Source organism: Tyto alba, unplaced genomic scaffold (assembly GCF_018691265.1).
Source record: "Tyto alba isolate M040663 unplaced genomic scaffold, T.alba_DEE_v4.0 Super-Scaffold_9, whole genome shotgun sequence".
In the NCBI taxonomy this organism is placed as follows: domain Eukaryota; kingdom Metazoa; phylum Chordata; class Aves; order Strigiformes; family Tytonidae; genus Tyto; species Tyto alba.
The window spans coordinates 20,754,813-20,778,598 of record NW_024881330.1 but is presented as its reverse complement, the minus strand read 5'-3'; the positions used below and the strand labels follow the sequence as shown (position 1 = coordinate 20,778,598).

The 23,786-nt window shown below is 39.3% G+C and overlaps 1 protein-coding gene and 2 long non-coding RNA genes across 5 annotated transcripts in view; 1 reads left to right on the top strand and 2 right to left on the bottom strand.

Annotated features, from left to right (window-relative positions):
* OXR1 (oxidation resistance 1) overlaps positions 1-23,786 on the top strand; it is a 297,516-nt gene that overhangs the window by 169,041 nt on the left and 104,689 nt on the right. The gene's annotated exons all lie outside the window — the stretch shown is intronic.
* Positions 7,045-23,726, bottom strand: LOC116963436. The gene is made up of 2 exons (XR_004408167.2): positions 23,114-23,726; positions 7,045-8,134 (listed from the first exon to the last, which is right to left on the bottom strand). It is a non-coding gene; the product is annotated as an uncharacterized LOC116963436 (long non-coding RNA).
* LOC122152639 lies at positions 15,914-20,458 on the bottom strand. Its single transcript, XR_006164708.1, has 2 exons — positions 19,722-20,458; positions 15,914-16,917 (listed from the first exon to the last, which is right to left on the bottom strand). It is a non-coding gene; the product is annotated as an uncharacterized LOC122152639 (long non-coding RNA).

Here is a 23,786-nt window from a genome sequence, read left to right as displayed (position 1 = left end):
TCCTGCATCTGTATTCACCCCTGGACTGGGAAGACAGCTGAGCTGTTTCATTAGCATCACTGAATTTGTGTCTGGTTTACACCAGGACTGTCATCTGGGGCTTCCCCAACAATGCAAGTGTCACTCATTCAGGCTCTGTCCTTTCATTGGTATCAGCTTTGAAGTCAAGCGGCGATGCCATGCTGTGGAGGAACCCCTGTCTATGGGTGTGGAACTAATTGAGAGATTCTTCGTTGCTTCTTTGTGCTATTTTATAAGTAAGGTAAAGGGCTTTCCATTTATACAGTTAAAGTGCATGGATTGAGAATTATTATGGTATCATTGTCTGGATGTCCCATGTGCCAGGACTAGGTGAATGCAACACTAGTATTGTGACATCTATTAGCACAAACAGTTTGTTTACAATTGAATACTTTTCCTTAATTAGTAAAGTTGCTTATTTCTTTTTTAAAGGATGGAAGAGTTATGTATTATGTTTAGTGTTCTTAGCTTGTTTTCTATATGATTACAAAAGATTAATTACAAAGAAACTTTAATTTCTGCAGTGTGGTGAAAGCTCATCATAATCTTCCTGAGTTTAGGGGTATGGCCTGTAACATGAGTAGGAGTGGTTGGGGTTGTTATAGGTAGATTAAGGCAAATCACATCCAAATATGGATTAATGAATCTTTATTAAGGTAAGAGAGCAAATGCAGTGCTGGGGTGGCCGAGGAGTTGCAGCTCCGTCCAGGCTCACCAAATTGTTTAAATTTCAAACCCCCTTTTATCCACCCAGCTGCCGGTTTCAACACCTTCAGCAAGCCTCCTGGCTCCTTCTACAATCTTATCTTCTTCTTTCTTCAGTCCTGTGGTCACGTACACCTTGTCCTTCAAGTCTGGGCCAATTTGCAGCTCCTTTGTCTTTTATGGCTCCGTGGTTTCAGTTCCTCTCTTATCTCAAGGACAAGGGATACCAGAGGTGGCCCATTCTGTTCTTTCTCATTCCATTGCAAAGGAGTTACCACCCTTTGATATGGACCATTTGGTGAGCATCCCAATAGGGGGGGCTGTTGGGTTGGTGTTTCCTCAGATCAATTCCCCCCTTTTCTTTTCCCAGTAGTAAAGTCTTTTACTTTTCTTCAAATTTGGATCATTGTACTAATAATAGCTTTAGCCTAAGAAGTAATTGTTTAATTACTTTTAGCAAAAGCAAAATTCTTCTATTACTTATCACAGGGTCTTGTAAGGGATATGGAGAAAAAAAATCCCCAAGCTTTGGGATAGATAGAAACAGAAGTAAGGACCAGAAGAGCAAATTAAAAAAGGTGGAAGAGATGAATAGGAAACTGAGTAGATCTCATACTCCAGGGGCTAGGATGCCTGGAATAAACTGAATTTACATAACTTACTGTTAAAGCAGGTTTATGTATATTCCTTACGTTTTTGGGTGTGCTTAACCACATAAGAACATGAGTATTTTTTTGTAAATACACAAGGTCATGTCTTAAATGTCCAATCTGTAAGGTCAAAGTCTTAAAGACTTTTTAAGTCTTTTATTAAATATACAGATTATACCAGAGTTTACATGAGACCGTGGGACCAAATAGGATGCATCTGAAGGTGCTGAGGGAGTTGGCCAATTGTAAGGCCTCTCTATGTCATCTCTGAAAGGTCATGCAGACTGGGGACATTCCTGAGGACTGGAAATACACAAATGTCACAACCATCTTCAGGAAGGAGTATCTAGGCCAGTCAGACTCACCTCAGTCCCTGGGATGAAGCAAATGGAAGCCATGTCCAGGCTCTCAAATGCTAAGGTAATAGTTGGAACACCCAGCATGGATTTACCAAGGGCAAAGAGTGTCTGAGCAAACTGAATACATCCTCTGACTGGATGAAGGGAGAGCAGTGGATATTTTGGAGTGACCACCAGAGGCTACTTATGTCCTAAATTATTCTGTGGCTTTCACTTTATAGTCCACAGGCTCTTGTGCATCCATGCAACGCTCTTAAGATATTCACACAGCAATGAAGGCTTAGGTCTTAAACTGTATATTTGAGGCTTGTTCACAGAGATACTGGCCCTGGTTCACCAGTGGGGGAAAAAAAAAAAAAAACAAAAACAAACAAAAAACAAACCCACAATTGTTTTATTTTGTCTTCAATTAAAAAGAAACATTTTTTTCTGTGAACTGGCTATTTTTAATGCCTCACTCTCTTGTTATGTTCACATCCTACTGCTGTGGCTGGAGAACACCTTGTTGTGAAAAAGCTGTTTGGGTCACCCTGAGTATCACTGGTAAAGACTTAAAATAGTCTCGAGTCTGCTGAATAATCATAGCAGGGATGTGGGATGCAATGGCCTGTGGACTGAAGATCCCGACACCTCCTGTCTTTAATGGTGACTGTGCTCGTGGGAGACATAACCAGAGTAGCTTGAAATCCTTCTGGCCACATAGCTGGAACAACATGAAACCTGGTGCCTGCAGGAAAGCATGGCCAAGAGGCAAGGTACTTTGTCCACGATGCTTTGACTAGAGTGCTCTCACCACTTACGTGCATCAGTGATTTCAGTGTCAGTGCTACCCTCATCGGTTAAGGGGAGAAACAAAAGAGTTTTTGAGGTCTAGTAGTAAAAAGAAACCTACCGCCAAGGCCGAGAGCAGAGTTTGGGGGAGAGCACTATCACACGGAGCAGCTATCCAGCAAATGACAGACTGTATTTTGGGTTTCTCTTTATGTTTCTGATTCTGGTAATTCATCTTGTGGTTTTAGGCAATGATTGCAGCTGGAAAATAACACAACAATGAGAAGCTTAAAATATATAATGTAAGTAAATAAAAATACATGAACCAGAAAAGTAGAAAGCCACAATACCGTATCCTGAAGTTATTTTTTTTCTTCTATAGCAAAAATGCATCTGACTCTTCCGTGGGTAAATGAATAACCTGGATTTTGAGGCCAGATTTTTGCTTGAACACTGTCTTTTGTCATTTTGTCTAATAGTCCTGTTCTCAAATCCAAAACAACCTACAATTTATTTGAAGAAATGAAACAGGAAAGTATGCATGCCCAATGTTAACTAGTGCATTTGAAAAGCAAATACTTTCCTTTTTTTCCTGCCCCTTCCCCAAACTCTCTAGAGATATGTGGCACATCAGTGCTTTTTGTTTGGGGGAAAATGCTAACCTAGCAAACAGGAAAATCTTCTAAGAGGGGGATGGACCAGCTCATTCCAGGAGGTTGGAGTTGTGCAAATGAGATATATGCAGCCTTTAAGTATTAGCCAGTGAGTTCATTGCAATTTCTTGTATGTTAATTTATACTGACTCTGAAGTGTACAAAATATATTTTGAATATATAATATAAAAACACTGAGTCTTTGGGATTCTTCCTACTTAATCAAATGAGAATCAGAAATATATATGGAAGAGAATGCTTTGGTCTATTTATAATGCATGCTGTCTAGACAGCTGACTTTATAAAAGGAATTTCCTGATTTATTTTTTTTTCTAAACAGAAGAAAAAGTTTGCTCCTGGGGCTAATTGTTAAACAAGGGAACCAGGGTAGCACATGTGTAATCCATGAAGCTGATACGGCAAGGTCTGTAAATGATATTGGAGTGTAAGTAGGAAACAGATTTTGGCATTCAACACAGGGCTAAATATGAGTATAGACTGCTAACTAGGTACACATACAGGGTATGTAGTCTTGTCTGAAAAAAAAGCAGATTTGTATCTATTTCTGTAGACTTTTGCATTTTAAAATATGCCAGAAGTATATGTTGCTGTATTAATTCCTGGGGAAAAGTTTGCCATAATTCAGGTCTGAGATGGGAGCACGATACATTACCAGAGCCCTTAGACCAGTTTTAAGGATTTAAGGCACACAGACACTGTGTTAGGCCTCTGCAAAGGGGTGAATAACTTCTGTTCTCTTCAAAACTTCAGATTAAAATCCTGAACCCAATAAAATGGATAGTAAAATTCTGATTTCAGGAAATTAGGGTTTCAACTTTAGAGTTTCATCTTGTGCCTATCAAAGTGAATGAGTAATGCCATTCATTAGGGTGAGTTCAAGAATGAGTCACTAACCCTCTGTAGTCACTAATGGTAAAATACATATTATATACTTTTAGGACTTTTAGGATCTTTTTCTCATAAACTTCAAAGAAATGATGATAAAGGTCTATATAAATAACCTTGGTAACATCAGAAGAGAACAGTTCTGCTTTCAAGAAAGTCTATGGCAGATACAACAGATTTATTACTGAGCAGAATGTATATTGGGGGGGGCTGTTAGTTTGGTTTTCTTTTTATTTTTTAATGAGGCATCAGTCATTTACTAAAGACTAATTAGAATAAATTTCTCAGCATTTGTAGATTTGCTCCTTTCATGATTCAGGAGATAAACCTGCTTTGTTCTTTGTCTTTTCCTTTCTCTCTTTAATGAAGTGTTTCTTAATAAGATACTAATTAAAATCCTCCACACCCTTATTTGATTGCTGTTAATTTGGGACAGAAAGCACTTCTTACTGAATCTGTTTCCCTCATGAGTCCATCTTGCAAACAGATTGGCCAAAAGGGTATGTTTAGATCCAAAGTGTATCTTTGCACATCTACGCACCTGTGTGTGCCAGGTCAGACTGGGATGAAGGATCAGTGTCTGACATCCAGGAGGCTCCCAATGCCGAGTCCTGGGTGCTTGCAGCCTCAGGAGGTTCCCTGCACTGCTGTGGTCTTCGGATGTCTGAAATTCCCTGCTCCAGGAGCCGAGACTCTGCTGGCCTGAAACTTTTTGCTAAGGTGCAGAAGGGTATTTATATGATCATATCAGTGCTTGCAGTTGACTCATTGTATTTGCACTGATGCTGGAATAATGTATTTCTGCAAGGAGAAACAAACATATAATTTCCAGAAAAAAGGGAGCCAGACCGGATCTTGTTTGGGTGTCCAATTAGTGTGGCTGGGTTTGCTTACAGCTGGTGTGACTTAGGTGTTCAGAGACAAATAGCATATTTAATATGGAAAAAAAGATCTCTAGCCTTGATTTCATAAGCTGAACCATTACTTGGTTTGGAGTGTTTACTTGTTGAACATATTTTTTGATTATTCCTGTCTTGCATCCAGGAACGTCTGGTTGTGTTGGAGAGATTTAGTTCAATTAAGCAACTGAGCTTTCAAGATGTTCGTTATACTCAGATGCTGATCACCGTGATATTTTAATACAACAGACAGAAAGCGTGTACTCGTGACAACCCATTTACGTGAATGCACATCAATTTTTCCTCCATATTTTCTGCTGGAAGGCCTGATGCACTGTCAGCGCAGGGAGAACGCAGGGATTTTCCCCCTGCAGTCACTGTTTGGATGACAGGTGACAGGAGACTTGTCTTTCAATTTGCACTTCGAAGAAGCCAACCCTATTCTACCCGTTACACGGTGGATACCTGGCAGGCGACTGAAAGGCGTGGAGGCCGGTGCCAAGGGAGTTCGAGCAGCCGGTGTCGGGCTGCCCCCGCTGCCCCCCGGCCGGTGGCTCCCTCAGAGCGGCTCCTCGGCTAAAAAGCACTGCTGAGGATTATTTTCCATCAGTCATGTCTTTCATATAAAAACGTAGAAAACAGGGGAAATTATTTCTTTTTAATTATGAAACTATATTTTCCTGATGCGTTAGTACTATCAGAGAACCGATTTAACGCAGCTTTCAGTAATTTCACTGGCTGCAGAAACAAAATAAAACTATTATTTTTTTTCTTCCTGCATGATGCAAGACAGTTTTAGACTTTGATTTTCAGGGTTGATAAAATAAATTTATGCAAAGTTGGAAGTTTTATTAATACTAAATAATTTCTCACTGTGCAAACTCAATCTTCCCCTTTCCTGCTCAACCCCAGCTTTTAACTGAGCAAATTAACAGAAATTGTTTCAACATTTTACAAAATGGAGAGTGAATTAGATAACTCTGCAGTGTACTGGTCCACTGAGTGAGCCTACAAAAGTCATTTCTGCCTTGCTCCTCTGATTGTATTTTTGTTTTAGAGACAGGAGGTGGACAGAGTGGCTGCTTTATACTGCAAAATGGCAAAACAATCCTAATACAAACAATCAAGTTACAAAGCTAGACTACCCTCACAAAATAGTCACAATGGAAGAAATATTGCTGTGGCTCCAACTGTACGAACTTTACAATTTAAGATTGATACGAGAAATCCTGGGACTGTGACTGCAAGCCTACCTGGTGAATTCTCAGAATTTCTTGTCCAAGTTCAGTGAATCTAATAAAATGTTTTTCTAATAAGTCTTTTTTTTTTTAAAGTATAGGGACCAAATACACATGTAAACCAGGATCTTCCTCAAAATAGACCTTCTTGGACTTTTCACCTTTCTTCATGCTCACATACTGTCTTTTTTTTCTGAGGTGGTCCCTGGAACATCTCTCCTAAACAAGGTCCTGCCCTTGTCTCTTCTCACCATTGCTCTTTGGCCCTTCTTTGCCTCTACACCCAGACAGGCTTCATTTTGGATATGTTGTGGCTGCCAACCCAACAGTGAGAGAGGAGGCCCCCTCCTAAATTTTCCTTTATGCTTACTCTCTACTTGTAGCAGTCTCATGTCTTGTTCTTGTCCCTTCTCTGGACAAACAAGCGAGTCAGTGCGCTACAGCTTTCCTCTACCTGGGCCTGCTGCCGGGCAGCTTTCTCTGTTGCAGGTGCCCTGGAGGATTAGATGTGGTTCTTGAATGTGGCTTAAGTTGATCACTGCTTATAAAATATTACTCAGAGTAAGAGTGTCATAAGGGTTGTCTTTATCACAGATTTAACTTTAGGGAAGTGAAGTGTGAGTGGTAGGAAGAAATTCGGTGTTCATCAGCTGAGTGCAGACAAAATACTGTGGTTGCTGTATTTTACAGGGAAACTTCCTTCTGCAAAGAGGTCCTTAGGAAAATAGGAAGGAATATCCTGGGCCTCTCAACTGTAAAACCCACTGCTTTCATGGGTGTACTGATTTTGGTTACTATTTCTAAACAACATTTGAGGTGCAGAATCACAACTTTGCAACCAGTAAGGTTATAAAGTAGGTATGTTTATTCAGCGCTGGGCACACGGGGGATGACTCCACCACAGACGTGCGCTGCTTGGAGTGGAATACAGCACCTTTTTATTGCTTAAAAACGTTACATATTCACTGATTCTAATACATATGCATCACTACTCCAAGGATAGTGAGGGAATATTACAAGTAGTTCTGAGAAATCCTTAACATATCCTCCACACCAAGCGCACCCCCCCCACCCCGTTAGATCCCTAACTACAACTTTGGCCAGCCCTCCCCTAGCAACTCCCATGTTATCAGATAAATGGCATGTCTTCACAAACAAAGGGCATGTCCCAACAAACAATCTTCTCAAACAAAGGACATGTCTCAAGTCCCAGGTGCAACATTTCCTGAGGGTGGGGGGGCCATCTGGTTAATGTTTCCTTAGATCAAGTGTGTAGTGCTGATCTTGCCTACCTCAGACTACAGATGGTAGATACTTCTACAACAAATTATCTGTAGATTTAGTTGGCAATCAGGCAGAGTTCTAGCAGGCAGCATATGTAGCTTCTCAGTTTCTCAAACAATATAGACATATTGTAAAAGACTGTCTCAGTATCTCTTCAAAACCTCTTCTGCTGCTAGTTGTTGAGTAGATCCCACTGCTGCCAGTTATTGAGTAGATCCCATCTCTTCAGTAGATCCCGTTTCTTCAGCAGATCCCATTTCTTCAGCAGCTCCAGCCTTGCAGCTCATGACCCACTTCTTACCTCACATGCGTATTGAAGTGTCCATAGCTTCAATCACTGCTGTCTGCCTTTTGGGATATGGTGGTGGGGCAGCTCCTTCCTCACTGCCCGTCCCAGGAGGCATCAGTGTGGATCCTCACAGCCTCGCCGGTGGCTCTGCACACAGGCTGCTTCCCCGCTCAACCCATTTCTTGCCATGAGCATTCCCTCTTTGAGCCTCTTGCTTCCTCTTACATTCAACGTGAAATACAAGCTGACAGGTGTCAGTGCTGTGGCTCTCCCGAGGCGTAAGAAGGCACTCGGAGCAGGGTGACACCGTCAGGGGTTCTGCTTATGGGGTGCTGGTTGCCACCCGCCGCAGCTGTTCCCTGTTAGGAGACACCAACAGGGGAAGATTTCTGCCTGTGTGGATGGTACCAGCTCTTTCTACAATTATTTTTTTTTTTCATTATTCCTTTGTATTTGTTAATAATTGAAGTTTGGCTAATTTAAATTAGACTGTTTTGATTTCTGACTTATCCTAAATTGTTGTAGCAACAACAGTAGTGTTGACAAGTGCTGTGATTCAAACCCCGAAGGAACATGAATGTTGAATAAGAATATGACTTGTCCTTCACACTTCCAGGGTTTGAAGTATCTGCCCCACTCATAGCATGCTTGTTTCTCTTACATCCTGCCAGATTATTTCCGATGCTACTTCCTGACTTGTCTGGTGATCCTTAGTGTACTGCTTTGCTGTACTTCATTGGAGACATTGTTATTTTAGGAGAATCATGTCCTTTCAGATTAGTCATTTAGAAAGTACTGGAGAGACATATGTTTGTGTGTGTGTGTGTATATATATACTGGTATTTATATTTTTAACTCTATGTTCAAAAGTCATGCAGAAAAAACCCTGAAAAATAGTATTTTGTAAAAGGCAGAAAATGAATCATTAGAAGAAGTTACCACCCTTTTCACTCTGGAAAGTAAACAGGCAAAATAACCTGAGGAAGATGAAGGCAAGATAACTTATCAGAAAAAGGATGTGGGTCATCATATGAGGTTGTGATGACTTCAGGTGAGGTTGGTTCTGATCAAAGACCGCTGAACACTTAAGGAGTCAATAGGATTTCATTATCATAGATCATTCTTCAAAATTTCTGTATGACTACATTCCTTCTGGTCCTGTGTGAGTTGGTAAATCCTAGTTAGGAATGGGTGTGTTCTGGTGTCGTCTGCTTCCCTCCAGAAATTAAGTCAGTGCAGAATTAAGCCAAAGACATGCTTACGGCAAAAATTAGTTCAGATCAACTGTAAGAACCTGAGCATAATCCAGTACAAATCGGGTCAGTGCACAGTAAGTAGGCGACTCTGTAAGGAGTATTCACACGTCTGTGTTTCAGCATGCAAGGCACAGGTCAGAACCAGAGCACCCATGTTGTGCCCTTCTCCTCTCCCAGGGTGTCACATTCCTCTGGGCTTCTTCATCTCCACCACCTTGTACCCATCCCTTCCAACGCGCATCCGGGTGCCCCAAGCTGGTGGCTGGTCCCTACCCCGTGTCTGGGGGGAGGATGGGTCAGCTAGAGAGTCACTTGTCAGGAGGCACTTAGTGCTTCAGCCTTAGCTCTTCGTGCTTTGCCTGCAGCCTGCCATACTGCCGCCGGCAGCTCACCCATGATTACAAGGAAACTGCTGCACTGGAAATACTTAAACCATAAATAAGAGGTTTGCTACATTATGCTGAACTTGGAGGAATAATCTTTTTATCCCTCTTCGAAGGAAGGAAGAAGCAGGACTACACAATTTTTTGTGGTAGTATTATACCGCAGGGTGGAAAGATTAAAAAAAAAAAAAAAGAGAGAAAATTTGATTTATTTTAGCTTAAAAAAAGAACTGTGTGGAAAACTTCAGATATTTGAATGTAATTTATCACTCAGTTGTAAGTGGGCAGGAGAGCTGCACATTTCAGTAAAATTGTGAGTGGCTGTCTCTAAAATCAGGGACCTTTTTGTCTGGAGGAAGACCATGTTATGCCTTTTTCATTAAAAAGTTGAACTACCTATTATGGCTATTTTTATGTATTACAGTCAATTTTGGCATTTTACAAAATGTGCCTGAACATCCCTTATTCTTTAAAAATTGGGAAATCATTCAATATGTGCCCACAAAAGCACTTTGCAACCTGCCCTGCTAAAAAGTCAGCAAATACACTGACAACAATTTTAATGGTCTGTTAATAAAGATGAAGTAACACTGTGATTGATTTATTATTGCAGGGGGTTTGATTGGTAAAGAAAACAAGACAACATCAGTTCAATACTGCTAACTCCATTCTCTGTTTTCTTTTTATTTTTCATCTGGCTCCACATTTGCTGCATTTCCATGATACAGAATAATTTTTTTACCAAGAACTCTCTGCATATATACAAGAAAATCTATTTTTACTTTAGGTCTTAAAGGAAGGAACACTACTTTTGCTGCTAAGTGAACTTACTTATGAATTCGAAAACAATTCCTTCATCTGATTTAAAAATAGGTATGAAATTTCTAATCCTTAAAAAGAAAATAATTTAGTAATTTAAATTACATATCTCAGAAAAATGCTTTTTATTTTTCTTTGAAATGTACAGTCAGTTAAATGTCTAACTAACTTCAGCACAGATAATCCAAAGTCAAATCAGTTATTTTAGTTGCAGATCTGCATATGTGCATTCATAGCCTTATGTAAAAAACATTCTAATTGATTTATTTCAGTTGTATCCTTAAATAAAAGATGGAATTTTTACCTTGCTGTGAAAATGAAAAGCTATTTTCTGATTAGCAATTCCCAGAAGTTTGTTAAGAGAGGGAATCGCTGCTGATTAATGAAATTGCAGTTGATTCACTGACATATCTAGTGCAGGAAGGTGTGGGCAGGATGCATACTGCCTTTCGGCTACAGCAGCCAGAGTTATAGCATGATGCTTGTAGAAATTACTCAGCTGTGAGGAGAGGGAATGAATGTTGCATTGGGTTGCATTCCTTTTGTGTGTATAATTTACCATCTTTCCTCATTCATGGCATTGCGACAGCACAGCTCATGACACTACATTAGCTTTAGTGGGATTTTGCTTCAGCCCTTGGCCCATGTACTTGGAGTTCACTGCAGACTGATGTACTGGGATATTAAAATTCCACTGACTGTAGATTTTCTGAAATGTGAACTCCACTAGAGGATACTGAGTTCTCTGCAAAATTATTTTCCTTACATAAAGCAAAGGTTGAATTTTATGGTTTCAGTTCCATAGGCAGCTATATTTGGGTATAACAGGCTCCTTTGCACAGTGCATGCAACAAGAAAATATATGTCTGTGTAGACTAGCTTCTTGTCAAATTTGTTGCTCATATTTCCAGTCTGGACCAGACATGAAAAACAGATAACAAGAATTAAGTTCAGAATATCAAAGAGTGAATAAGTAGCATACATACCTGCAAAAGGATTTCATCTAAATGTGCTAAATTGATTAGTTCTAATATAATTCTAAATCAATACTTTCAAACCTCAAAGCATGTGATGCTCACTGGAACACACAGAGCAGAGTAACAAAGGGAGACTATTCCTTCTTGTTTGGTACTTTTTACTGATTTTGCTATATATGCCCTGCCTTTTTAGATAACGCTTTGTCTGAGATGAGCAACAGCTATATGTTAATGTGTCACAATTTAGGATGAACTTTGGAAACACACATGACAAATAACAAAGTTCCTATAAATCTCACATTCTACCAACCAGTCTCTTGTTCAGGCCATGTATTCTCAAGACCATGTTCAAGATCTCTTGTTTGTGCCTTGAGCCCACTTGGCAAGTCTGGCAGCAAAGGAAACATTTTCTTGTTTTGAAGCCCACTTTATATGCAATTTTCAGTTTAGTATGTGATTCATCACCAATATCAAGATCAGCCTCTTGTCCTCTACAGAAGCCCCACCTTTCCCCCAGAGAAATTATATGTTTCCGGCAGCAACATTTGGCTGTGAGCAGCGCACAGGAGCCATCCAAAGAAAACCGTACACTGTATTTTTCCTTCTGTCTCCAAATGAAGATTGAAGGGAGGAGCAGAGGAGCAGTAAGAGGAATCCTCTGACCGGCCTGCCCGAGGGCTCCGAGCCCCAGCCTTGCCAAGCATGTGTGGCCGGTGCAGAACATCTTTCCCAGCACAAAACCAGGCTCTGCTAGGGCTGGCTTTCAAGATAGTCTGACACAAGCTGAAGAAACTCTTTTGTTTGTTTGGGCCGTTTAATTTTTTTCCAAGAACCCGCCTACACATGAAGATTTGTGACCCCTGAGGGAGCAGAGTAGGTGATGGTGTTTTGTGGGTCACTATATGGGAGTGATTTAAGGCACTCTCAGATGCAAATTTTAATCCCAAATTGCCAGTGGGCTCAGCACTCCTGAGGTTTTAGTTAGCTCCTCATGCCTATCAGCACTTTCTTCTAGTGCTACTGAGAGCACGACAAGCCTGTGCATTATGTGGAAGCCCAGGGAATGTGGCCCTGAAAGTGCGTTTGGATCACTCCAGTTGAGCTGATGTGGATGAAGATGTTGACATAAAAGAGGTCAGAATAGGAAAGCTGGGCATAACTTGGAGCCAATCACAATAAAAAGAGACAGCTTACAAAAATAGACAAAATGCTGAGAGGGTTACTCGTGTTGTTGAGGTAGGTTTGGTGGTGGTAGTGATTTGGTTTGTTTGTTTTTTGTTTTTTTTTTTCTGTACTGAAGAATGGAGGAACAGAAAGGATCAGAGCAGTAGCTATTGGGCTTTAGCTGTTCCCAGCTGGTGGCTGGCATTTTAGGGGCATTCCCAGCAGGCATACTTCAGAATAGCTGATTACTGTAGACTAGGTCTCTTGCTGAACCATCCTTAGAATAGTAGTGATTCAGCAGACTGTAGATGTGGTTTAGAATTTAACCCTATTTTTGTAAAGCGCCTAATGCATGCTTAATTTCTATAAAAGTAATTATGATAATCATAGTTTGCTTTTGGACTGTGCTCAAGTGTTTCAAGAATATCTCTGGAATTTCAGAGTTCTACATAGAGGTTTTATCTCTATCTATAGCTACGAATGCAAAAAAAAAGAAAATAAAAAATTGAAATAATTATTTCCAGAATACCAGGTATTAGAAAGGATTAGCAAAAGAGTTCAGTGCTCAAAATATTTTACTAGTATAATTAGAAACAGTCTGCTATAGGAAAAAAAAGAAGATTAAAATATGAATCTGCATGAGTACATAATAACCTCACCGTAAATTAATATATTCAGTTATAAATGATACCTGAAATGGAAAAGAAGATCTTGGGGCAAAGGGAGGCTTTACTGAATGATTAAGTTTTTTAATTACAAGCAACAATGTAGGAAACATTTCTCTTCTGAATCTCTTCCCTCTTTTCCCAGGAGGAAATGTTTATTTTGTTCCCTAAACAACTTTGATGTACCATATATGTTTCTTTATTTTGTTCCATTCCAGTATATGCGTTTCCTTTAAAAATTCTTCTGACATCTGTATGAATTATTTTAATTGTCCATTTCCAATCTAGGATAGTCTGTGACAGATTATTTTAGAATAGTTTGGGTTGGAGGGGACCTTTAAAGGTCATCTATTCCAACCCCCTTCATCTAGGGGCATTTTCCAACTCTGGCATCTGGCAGCAGGGCTAAGCGTGAGCTTGGACTCTTCACAACAGCAGCATTATCAAATTTGAAATCTAACTGTATGGAAGTATTAACTTATAAACTCTTTTCCTTAGTGAGACAGCAAAAGCAAGAAAAATAACCCAATTATAAAAATTCAGGCAGGTCCGGTATCCTAGAATTTTCAGTTTCTTGTTCCTCTCCATGTCAGGGTAGTAAATATTCACTGGACAATTATTCAATTTACCTTCAAAGGATGAAAATATATCTCAGGGTTTATTGCGAAAGCTTTTTTTTAAAAAAAGAACTTTTGCAATCTACTGAATTACCAAGAATGAGGATGTCAGGTTTATAAATATGAATTAAGGACTACATTGCTGCTGGTAATGTCACAAATAGCTGCAAGCATACAATCTCTCCAGAAAATGTAGTTTTATTGCAACATGTAATTAGACAAGTTGCATTTGTAGCTTTGAATTCCTCACCTCTATACAGATTTGTTCCTACAAGTCTCTATTCCTGTGGTTTGCATTTTGCATCCCTAGGACAATTGCATTTAATCAGAATGTCATCAGTGCCACATTCTGCCACAGCAGGAAGACTGGGGCTGGGTTTTAATATTGGAGGCTTGGCTGGTTAATGAAATTGATGTGTTTGCTGGAACATATACTTGAGATTCCCTTGAAAGTGAGCCCAGATCTAGAATTTCCAAGACAAGTTATAATACTTTCAGCCAGAAGACCAAACCTACCATCTGTGAAGCTGAAATGTAGTTTTGCTGCAATTTACAATAAACAGAGCAAGGTCATATGAAAAATTTGCATATTGGCAAAAGTCTGATGAGGGTAATCTCAGGCTGAGGATGATGGTGCTCACCTTAGTGGTGAGTTTAGTTTGTATTTTCATATGGCTCCAAGGTCTGACCACCTTGTGAGATTAAAATGTGCTTTGCTTCAACTGGCTTTGTCCTGATGGGCATCCCTTCTAGCATTAGTATTGTGCCCATAAACAATGTACAGTCAAAACTTACAGCTTTCATCCAGAGTATTCAAAAGTCATCCTTGGAACCAGAGTTACACCAGCATCACAGTCAGGCTGCTCTTACCACTTGTGTGGAGGTTCTGTTGCACTGTTTCATGCATTACAGGAGAAGGATACAATTATCTTTAAATCGTCTCTATTAAAAATGAGAAGTCAATGAAAATGAATTCAGTCTTTTCCTTCAGTGCTAACTTAAATTCAGGGGTTGAAAACTTATCAAAAAGGTTGCTTGTTGCTTTTATTTAAGTTCTTAATTGATAGAGAGGAACCACAGCTCCTATTTTTAAATGTGCTTTCCTTATGTAGTACTGCATATCCTTTATCCTCTATTACTGTGAAATATTTGATTAACCAATTAGTATTTTAAGGAAAAAAATAATTTTGTCATACATAGAGAAAGCAACTGCATTTTGTTAAATACCCTTCCTGTGAACTCAGTTTATGAGGTATTTTTCATCCTGGTAAAGCAACTTAGCCAAGGTTTTAAAAGCTCCAAGTGAAGAGAAGCTGTGGACACTGTCCATGCACTTCTGAATGTCATTCTTCAACTACTGGCAAATATGCCCCCTCTGTAGGCATACAGGTGCAATGCAGGCACTTAAGGGAAGTAACATCTGCTGAAGGTCCACTGATTCCCACTGTCTTTGTCGTTAATGAAGACATTAAATAGTATTGGTCCCAGTATGGACCCTTGAGGGACACCGATTCTTACTGCTTTCCACTTGCATATTGAGCCACCGACTTTAACTCTTTGGGTGCAGCCATCCAGCTAATTCATTAACCATCTAACAGTCCATCTGTCAAACCCATATCTCTCCAATTTAGCATCAGGAATATTATGAGGGACTGTAAATCATTCACTTCATCAACATAGCTTTATTAGTTGGTGCCTTTTAGGAGGTTTGGAAAAACAAAACACACACACAAAAAAAAAAACAACATATGGAAGTTAGGGTGGCTCTTTCATTGTTCTCAAACACGTAACCATAGACTTTCTCCTATAACAGGGCTGGAACTTCATTGTAGTTGAAAGGAACAGAGGGATTTTCCTTCCCACTGAGATTCAAAATGTTTCAGAGATTTTTATTTTTATTGTTTTCTAAAAGCCATGGACTGGCAGTCTCCATGTGGTGGCTTAGGGTCCAAGGGATTTCTTAGAAATTACTTCAGATTTCATGCCGCTAACTAAAAGAAGCTTCTAGCTGGGCTTCTGTGATCCCCACCCTTCACAGCTGGATGGGGACATCAGCTACACATGGGATGGGACTTGATGTGACAGACAACTTCTGAAAACACATCTGAGCATGTCTATTGGCCACTTTTTTCCTTAGGGCTTGCATACCAGAGGCTCTTCTCTTTGCCAGTCCATTTCTAAGGGGATAAAAGAACATCTGTTCTGAAGGCTATAATACGTGTTCAGTGTTTTGTAAAGAAAACAGTTTTACATCTAGTAAAGAAGTAAACATTTAATTTATTTAATAAAAACAATTCTCTGGAAGGTCAGCTACAAAGGGAGAGTTGCATGTGTGAGCTGCTTGGGAGTGTAAAATTCTAGAGAGTTCTTCCTGAAGGGTTCCGTATTTTGAGTTCAGAGCAAGATCTGGTCTGTCTCTGAGGTGGCTGCAAAGAAAGATGCCCAGATGTGGAAATGACTCCGAGGAAAAATATCTAGAACATCAAGAATCTTTCATACTTTTCCAGTTATTCTTTCACAGAAATGATCATACATGTTTATGGATACTGGAGAAATTTCTCGAAGTGTTAATTTATCCAGGCAATCTTTTCCAGTCGTGTCCTGCCTTCCACGGGACCAGAGGCAGAGCTGTACTGCTTGTAGGTTGAAGAGTTGCTCAGGAGATGGTACTGCAGTCAGTTTAAGTTTGATGACAAAAGCTAGTACAAAAATTGAGGATGATCCTTGGCTAATTATAACTGAATTTTCACTGCTGATACTGAGAAGAGCCTGAGCCATGAGGTGACTTGCAGCTTTGCTAAGTTACATTTATGTACTAAGTTATGTAGGAACATTTGGATATTTCTTATTTCTTATTTAGGTATTTCTTTTCAGGTTGTGCCACTGTTCTTGCCACGTGTGGCATGTTTCTCAGAACCCGTGTGCATGGAGGCTGTGAGCTCCTCCACAGAGGTCAACTCATCACATTGCCAGCACAGGATTTCCCAAAGAGGAATGGGGAACACTGACACGTCCATGCTTCCTCAGCAGGAAAATGTTAGTCTGGTGCCAAGGGCCAGATCAGGGGGATTTTCAAGCATTTCTTGGGTTGGGGAGGGGGGAAAAAGAGCTGAAAAAGCCAGCTCAGTTTCTGTGTCCTGATGGGTCTTCTCCTGCTATTAACATGTGCTGGTGGAAGGCGGGAGGAGGGTGCCCCCCCCCCCCCCCCATTGTGTTTCCTACATTGAAATTGGAGTTGTGTCCTCCAGCACAGTTTGGCTGCTGCAAAGAAAGGTAGTAAAAAGAGTTGCTGTCATCAAAGAGTGTGCAGAAGACATTATTTCACTCCAAAGTGTTTCTAAAATCTAAAATGTCATAACTTATGGTGCTGCAAAATTGCACCATATTGTTTTACCTCTGGTGAATTTTTTTTCTTTTCTATTTTTCCTTGTGTCTTTATCATTTGTGTTTTCTTACCATTCTTTCATTCCAGTAGGCATGTACAGTATCACAGCAGTGCCTGAAGAGCTGTTTATACAATGTGACAAAAACCTACTTCAAGGAATAAGTAGCTTTTTAAGTAAATCAAAAAACAGATAAAGGAAAAAGAAGGTATTTTCTAGGTACTCAGATGATGCAGAATACAAGTCTGTGGTCACAAAGGAGGAGTCAAAGACTGGACTTAGAGCTTCAGTAAAGTATGAAGAATCACACTTCTTAGGCATCCCGCAGTAGGTGATGTTATTTGTGAGGAGATCCTGACCTGCTTGTTATGCCTGCATGCTGTTTCCTAGAGGGTCACCTTCTCCTGCATAGAGGGCTCCATCAAAAGCAGAAGTGGGGGAGAGAATGAAATGCCATCTGCAAGTTCTTAATTTGCACTAAGAAAAACCTTTTAAGAGAGCAATAATAATTGCACGGACATGCTTCCTCCCTTCTCTTCCAGTAACTGCACACACCTCCACTACACCCTGGCAGAATTATATATGAAATGTGCGGTATCGTGAAATTTTTTGAATAATGAGGGAACTCTGATGCTGGAAGCACAGACTGTTAGAGAAAGTGATCTTCCAATTAGTCTTACTCTTTTTCCTTAAAACTCTCCATCTCTGATATTTGTGATTTCAAGGCTGTGTGGATTTGCAGATAATGAATTTCCATGCCTCAGAGACTTGTTGTAGTCTCCTTTTTGCCTGCTCACTTCTAGATTTTCCTCCTTCCATATAAATAGAAATTTGTGAGCTGTGAGCTAGAATCCATCATGGAAAGAAATGCTCTGGAAATAAAGTAGCTAGCTGTATTTTTTGTGCCTTTCAAGGACATAATTTCTTATGTGCCAGAGAAGAGGAATCAGTGAGTAAACAAAAAGGAAGAAACAAAAAAGTAAGACCACCTGCATTTCAGACTATGACAAAGATAGATGTGAATCTAAGGTCCATATCTTGTGGCCTGAATACTTGCCAAAATAATCAGTCCCTTCCATGGCCACATACTGGTATTACTGGCTTGCAGAATCCCTATTAATAAAAGGTTTTGCATTGGAACCAATATCAGGGTAGAGTTTTGAACAGATATTTATTTGTTTAAACAAAGTTTGACAAAGTGTACTGTATTTAGACTTGTACTTTTCCACTGTCAAAATGTTACATCTCAAAACTACAGAATGCCCTCAGGGAGACACACATTTCTGTATTTGGTAAGGAGGCAAGAAAAGGTGTGTCTGGCATGAACAAATCTTGGTCAAATGCTTTACTTTATTTCTTTTACTGCATGCTGGGTTTGCTCTGAAAACAATTAACAAGAAGAGAATGTTCCCATTTCACTTTCCTCTTGATTAACCCTCTTCTACCCAGGGTACTAGCTGTTTATTAAGGTTTGGAAGTAAGATTTAGTAGTGGAATAAGAGAAGCAAAGTGCAGGACTTGCAGTAGCACCACAGAGGTTATGCTGTAAAATCTCATGGATCCCCATTCAGTGCTTTCCAAACATCTCACCCTGCGTTCTTCAGACAACATCCCTCCTGACCCAAAACCACAGCTGAGTTATGAGTGTGACCCAAGAAGCCAGCAGAAGTTGGCCCAGAGTATCTGTTTCTTTTTTGACCATGCCCATTCACTAGATTCATGTGCCTTGGAGTTCAGCCATTACACCAGTGCCATCTCTGACCAAGTACTTCTGCACTGGAGGAATGTACCAGCATGAAACTCGCCATGGAGGCGTTTCAAGTATATGATTTGAAAAGCTAACATCAGAGATTGCACCTTCTTAGAGGTCGGCAATGCAAGATTTGTTCCTGTACATATAAGGAATTCATTCAGAGTATGTGAATCATGATACTAGGTCCTTTCTTTGAAAAATCATATCAGATGTAAATAACTGCTTCCTTCACTTTTAAACTTTGTCCTGCAGAACAATAGCCATGGGTTGTAATGGAAGATACAACCTTAAATGTTCACAGTCTTTGTCAAACCTTTTTAACAGTTAAAAAAAAAAAGACCACAGAACTCCATTTCTTATGAGCAGAACAATTCTTAGCTTTCCCCCCCAGCATCCCCACTGAACAATCCAGTACACAGCCCTTCATATTAAAAGGGATCAAGGGAGGCCAAGAGTTTAAGAAAAGCAGCCTTTAAAGATGCTATTTGATATGAAGATAATACACACTTTGGTAGCTTCAGGAACTGTATGTTTATCTATATCATCTGTATAAAACTATTAATTATTACCTCAGACAGTGGTTATGGGGGAAAAGAGACTGTTCTCATCAACACAGATATCAAAGATAAATGAGGGTAAAAAATGAAGCATCTAGTATTGTACCTCTGAAAAACAGCTGTACTTTGTTCATGGCAGGTAATATAATGTCTCCCTGAGAAAACTGGGTGAGTCAGGCAGTTTATTACTGTTTTCTAGTAAAGCTGTTTTAATTGACAGCCATATTTTGAAAGAGACAAATTTGTTCTTTTAGGGTTGTTTGTACACTTTCTTTTTAATATTTCATTCACCGGTTATGTAAAGAGTTAGATTTCCAAGTAGGCAGTCTGTAAATTGTTTATTGTCATACGTGAAAACACTTTGCAACTTACAGTTTTCTGCTGACTCCTTGCTGTGATAGTTTGATCAGTTATTAGAGAAATCAAATGTTCTTTCCCCAGCACTGCAAGAGCTCTGTCTCAGCTTGTGTAATGCCCTTTTCCCTGAGTGCACCATATTTTCATTACAGAACCAGCCCACTGAACATCTGAAAACTTAATTTAGAGAAGTACAATGACATTAGTTGAAATATTTTATATGTTTTATATAAGTGAAACCATGAAAGAGGGAAAAAAAAAAAAGATTTCTGAGGAATGTAAATTACTAAAGTACAGCAGAATCAGCTGCATGCTACTTTGCTGTAAGTAATGAAGTGGCTGACAGGATCATTCAACTGCTAACCAATGGAGGGAGAATTTATTGCACTTACTGATAACTGTTCACTGACATTCAGTTTTTTTTTTCCCCTCCTAAAAACATTATTACTACCTGTAACAGAGAGTAAATGTAAAGAGTGGTATCTCAGGTAACTTTGGATGTGGCTGCATGTTTATCAGTATGAAAGAAAGGGGAAGAGCATCATCTGAAAATGGTTTGGAGATCATCCTTATGGATCTACTTACAATTAACCTTAGACTAATATTTGGATTTTCTTCTTGAAGCATGAGTTCTGGAAAACAAAAGGCAAAGATGTGACAAACAAAGCACTTCCAAACAGTAGAGATCAGTCTGAAGATGCTGATATTAAAGAAATGCAGCTCTCTGCATTATATATGTAGATAGCAATTATTTTTTTATGGAGTGCCTTTTGACTCACAGCAGAGCTGACTGGCCAGCGTGGTTACACTTTCACTGCCTCAGAACTTCTGTACGATTCTGTTTGACACTAGGCCTAAAAAAGTATTAGAAGAACAGTTCATTTAAAGGGGAGTGACAGAGAATGTAGTGGTACTAACAACTGCTTCTATGAATGTTTTTGTTAAGAAAAGGGAAAAATTAATTTGGGGGGAGGAAAGGACAATATTGCTTTTCAATAAGACAAACCATAGCTGCTCTGCTTTATAATATTTATAAGAATTTTTACCCTCAAATTATGCAAAATGTCTTTGTAATATACAAGAGGCATGGCAGACCACAACATTGAGCAAGATTTTCCTATCTGCAATATGCCATGGCAATCTGCCCTCTAAAGTCTAATTACCTCTTTCAAAAGACTTGTGTGATTGTGCAAGCTGCACACAATTTCTGTTCCCAATTCTTTTTCTTTAGTGTAATAATGCTGATACTTGAAGAAATATCTTGCTATCCAAACAAATGGCAAAGCATTTAAACAGTCAAAAAACTGCTGTGGATATCAAATGTGTAATAAATCATGTTTCCCAGCACAGACTATCATCTAGACTAACCACCCAGCGATGCTGGTTTCTTGACTGAGACACCATTGTCCTGAGTCAGACCAGTTTGCAAAATGGAAAGACAGCTTCCACATCCAGACCATTCTGGTCACCGTGTGTCATGGGTAGCACTTAGTTATGGTGAATGCAGATGATTACATTGCTCCTGAAATCCCTATTTATATCACCACTGGAGGCTTCCACTCCTCTGCTATTTTATTCAGTAAGAATCTTTTCTATGCATCAGCCAAACCACTCATCCAGGGCCCTGCAGCACTTGCAAGCTTGTTTTTCAGGTTTTCATGCAGTCCATGTAGGATGGGTGGAGAATGTTTATGGTACCGAAGTCCTTGTGTCATCCAGTCTGAATAACCTTGGAAAGTGCATACTATAGCTTGTACTCCCTGATGTCATTAAGAGTAATATTAAATATTAAGTCTGTTGAGAAATAGTGAATTGTAATGTGCTGTCTACAAGTTCTAATTGACCTCAATATTTTTGATCACATAAGTAAACAAAAAAGCATACAAAGCACGCTTTATAAAATGAGACTTTTTGCTATCTTGTTTGCTACCTGCTGGCTTCAAAATGTAAAGGCAAAACACTAGTCTTCATAGAAATTAAGGAAAGGCCAATAGTATTCAGTGTAAAACTTACTATACTTGTCATCTGGAAGAATACTATTTTTCTCTGACTTACAAAACAAAATACATCTGATACCAAAAGAATAATAGCTTGAAATAAAATATTTAATTCCAGAAGTGGTGTTGAGTTTGATGTCCTTACGCAAAGAATGCTGAATACAAATTACATAGTAAAAAGCCTGGAAACTTTATGGTACTGAGGCTAAAAGAATTTTTTAGAGAAGCATACCTTAACTTAAGAACTGCTAATTACATATAAATTGAAAATGTGCATCTTATGAAAAAAGTGGTGAACTTACATTAAATAAAATGATAGATATATTTATTAAAACTTCTGACAGTTGAATTTCATAAAAACAGAGAAAATAAAATTCCCTTGAAAAATGCAAAGTCAAACAGTCAAATAAGGAAGTATATGCAAAACAAAATAATCATGTAGAATACTCTTAATCCAGAGGACAAGGGAAGCATGGAGGATACTATGAATTTTAAATATTTGTAGGTGAGTGGATGTTATGCATCTACTAAATCGTACCTGCAATATCTGTATTCACCTTTGAAGCAAAATAATTTAATTAGAAAGGATTTTGGCATCAGGAAGCCAGGATGACTTCAGTTTGCAGGAACCTGTTTAGATTATGATGGTTTAAAATGTAGCCTTTTACCAGTTGATACAGCTGGTAGTTGAACTGAACCAACAGAAAACAAACCATAGCTCCTAGGCAATTTCTCAAAGTGCTGAGCAATCAGAACAACTGAGTGTTGGAAGCTAATGTCACAAGTGATCATAGCTGTTTGGCACAGTCATCAGATTTCTCTCTGTTTGGGCAGAGAACACAATTTTTTGGGAAAAAAAAAAAAACGTGGTCATGCTCACAGTCTCTGTGTTTGGCCAAAGAAAGCCAAGTAACAGCTCCTAGTGCTTTGTGCTGTGCATCAACAGTAAAAATATCTTTCCTCTGACTGTGTTTTAAAATTATTTTAGCTCAATCTTGTACATTTTGCAAGTAGGAATTTTGTAGCTTATTAGAGGACTGACTGAGACAGTTGTAAGACTTTAGCAAGCAAATCTTGGGTATTGTTGCTGCTGGCTTTTGGTAAAGTATCATATTCTGTTTGGTAAGTCATACATTAGTAGACCATTGTACTTGATGATAGACTGTTTCCAGGTTCATTTTTAAAAAAGATGAAATATTTATACTGGGTTACAGGCTTTTCTCAGTAACACTGTCTTCTGTAGGCCACTTAATCTCGCAATTGTAACAGTTCTTCCATCCGTGACAATAACTTTGCACCATAGTAAAATATTATTGTGTATTACAAAAAAATTTAAATATGATCTTTCATCCTAAAAGCCCTGAATTCTGAAGATTCACTTTAATTTCTGAAACCCAAAGAATCACTTACCTTACATCTGCACGTGGAGGAACAGTGCTGTGAAACTCCTGTGCCAACTATTTGTATTACAGAGTGTGAAGCAGAGCAGCATCTGGGGAGTCAGGGCGTGGGCAGGCTCCTCTCCCTGCCTGCCAGCAAGCCTGGCAGTGCGGCTGTGCCAGCACAGAGGGCTATTTGTTTTGCTAAATCTAAAGCTGCTGTAGGATCCATTCTCTGCCCTTTCAGAGTCACAGTTTGCTTCTCAGACCAGTCTACAGCCACCATAATATACCCAGTATGTTTGGAAAAATCTGGTGGCTGACCTTCAGTTCTTTCTTTTTTCTACATTTGCTTTCTTCTGTAAAGCACAATTTCAGAGCCCTGATTAGGCATTTGAAAATTTCCTGACACTCCATTTGGATTATTTTCCATATTTTTATACTTTCCGTATTTTTATATTTAATACAATAGTATTGCTACTCCACACACTTTATGACTCCTCTTTAAATGAAGTTATCAACAGTGGCAGTTGGTGAGATTTCCAGTTTTCTGGATAAGTGACTGAGATGGAGAAGCCACACCAACTTCTGTTCAGTTTAGGAGATTAAAACAGGGAGAAAAATGAAGGCAAAGAAATAGCTTTCCTCCCTTTATGCTTCAGTATCTGTAGCAACTGAGGCACCTTGTATCCCTCTGAGCCCCC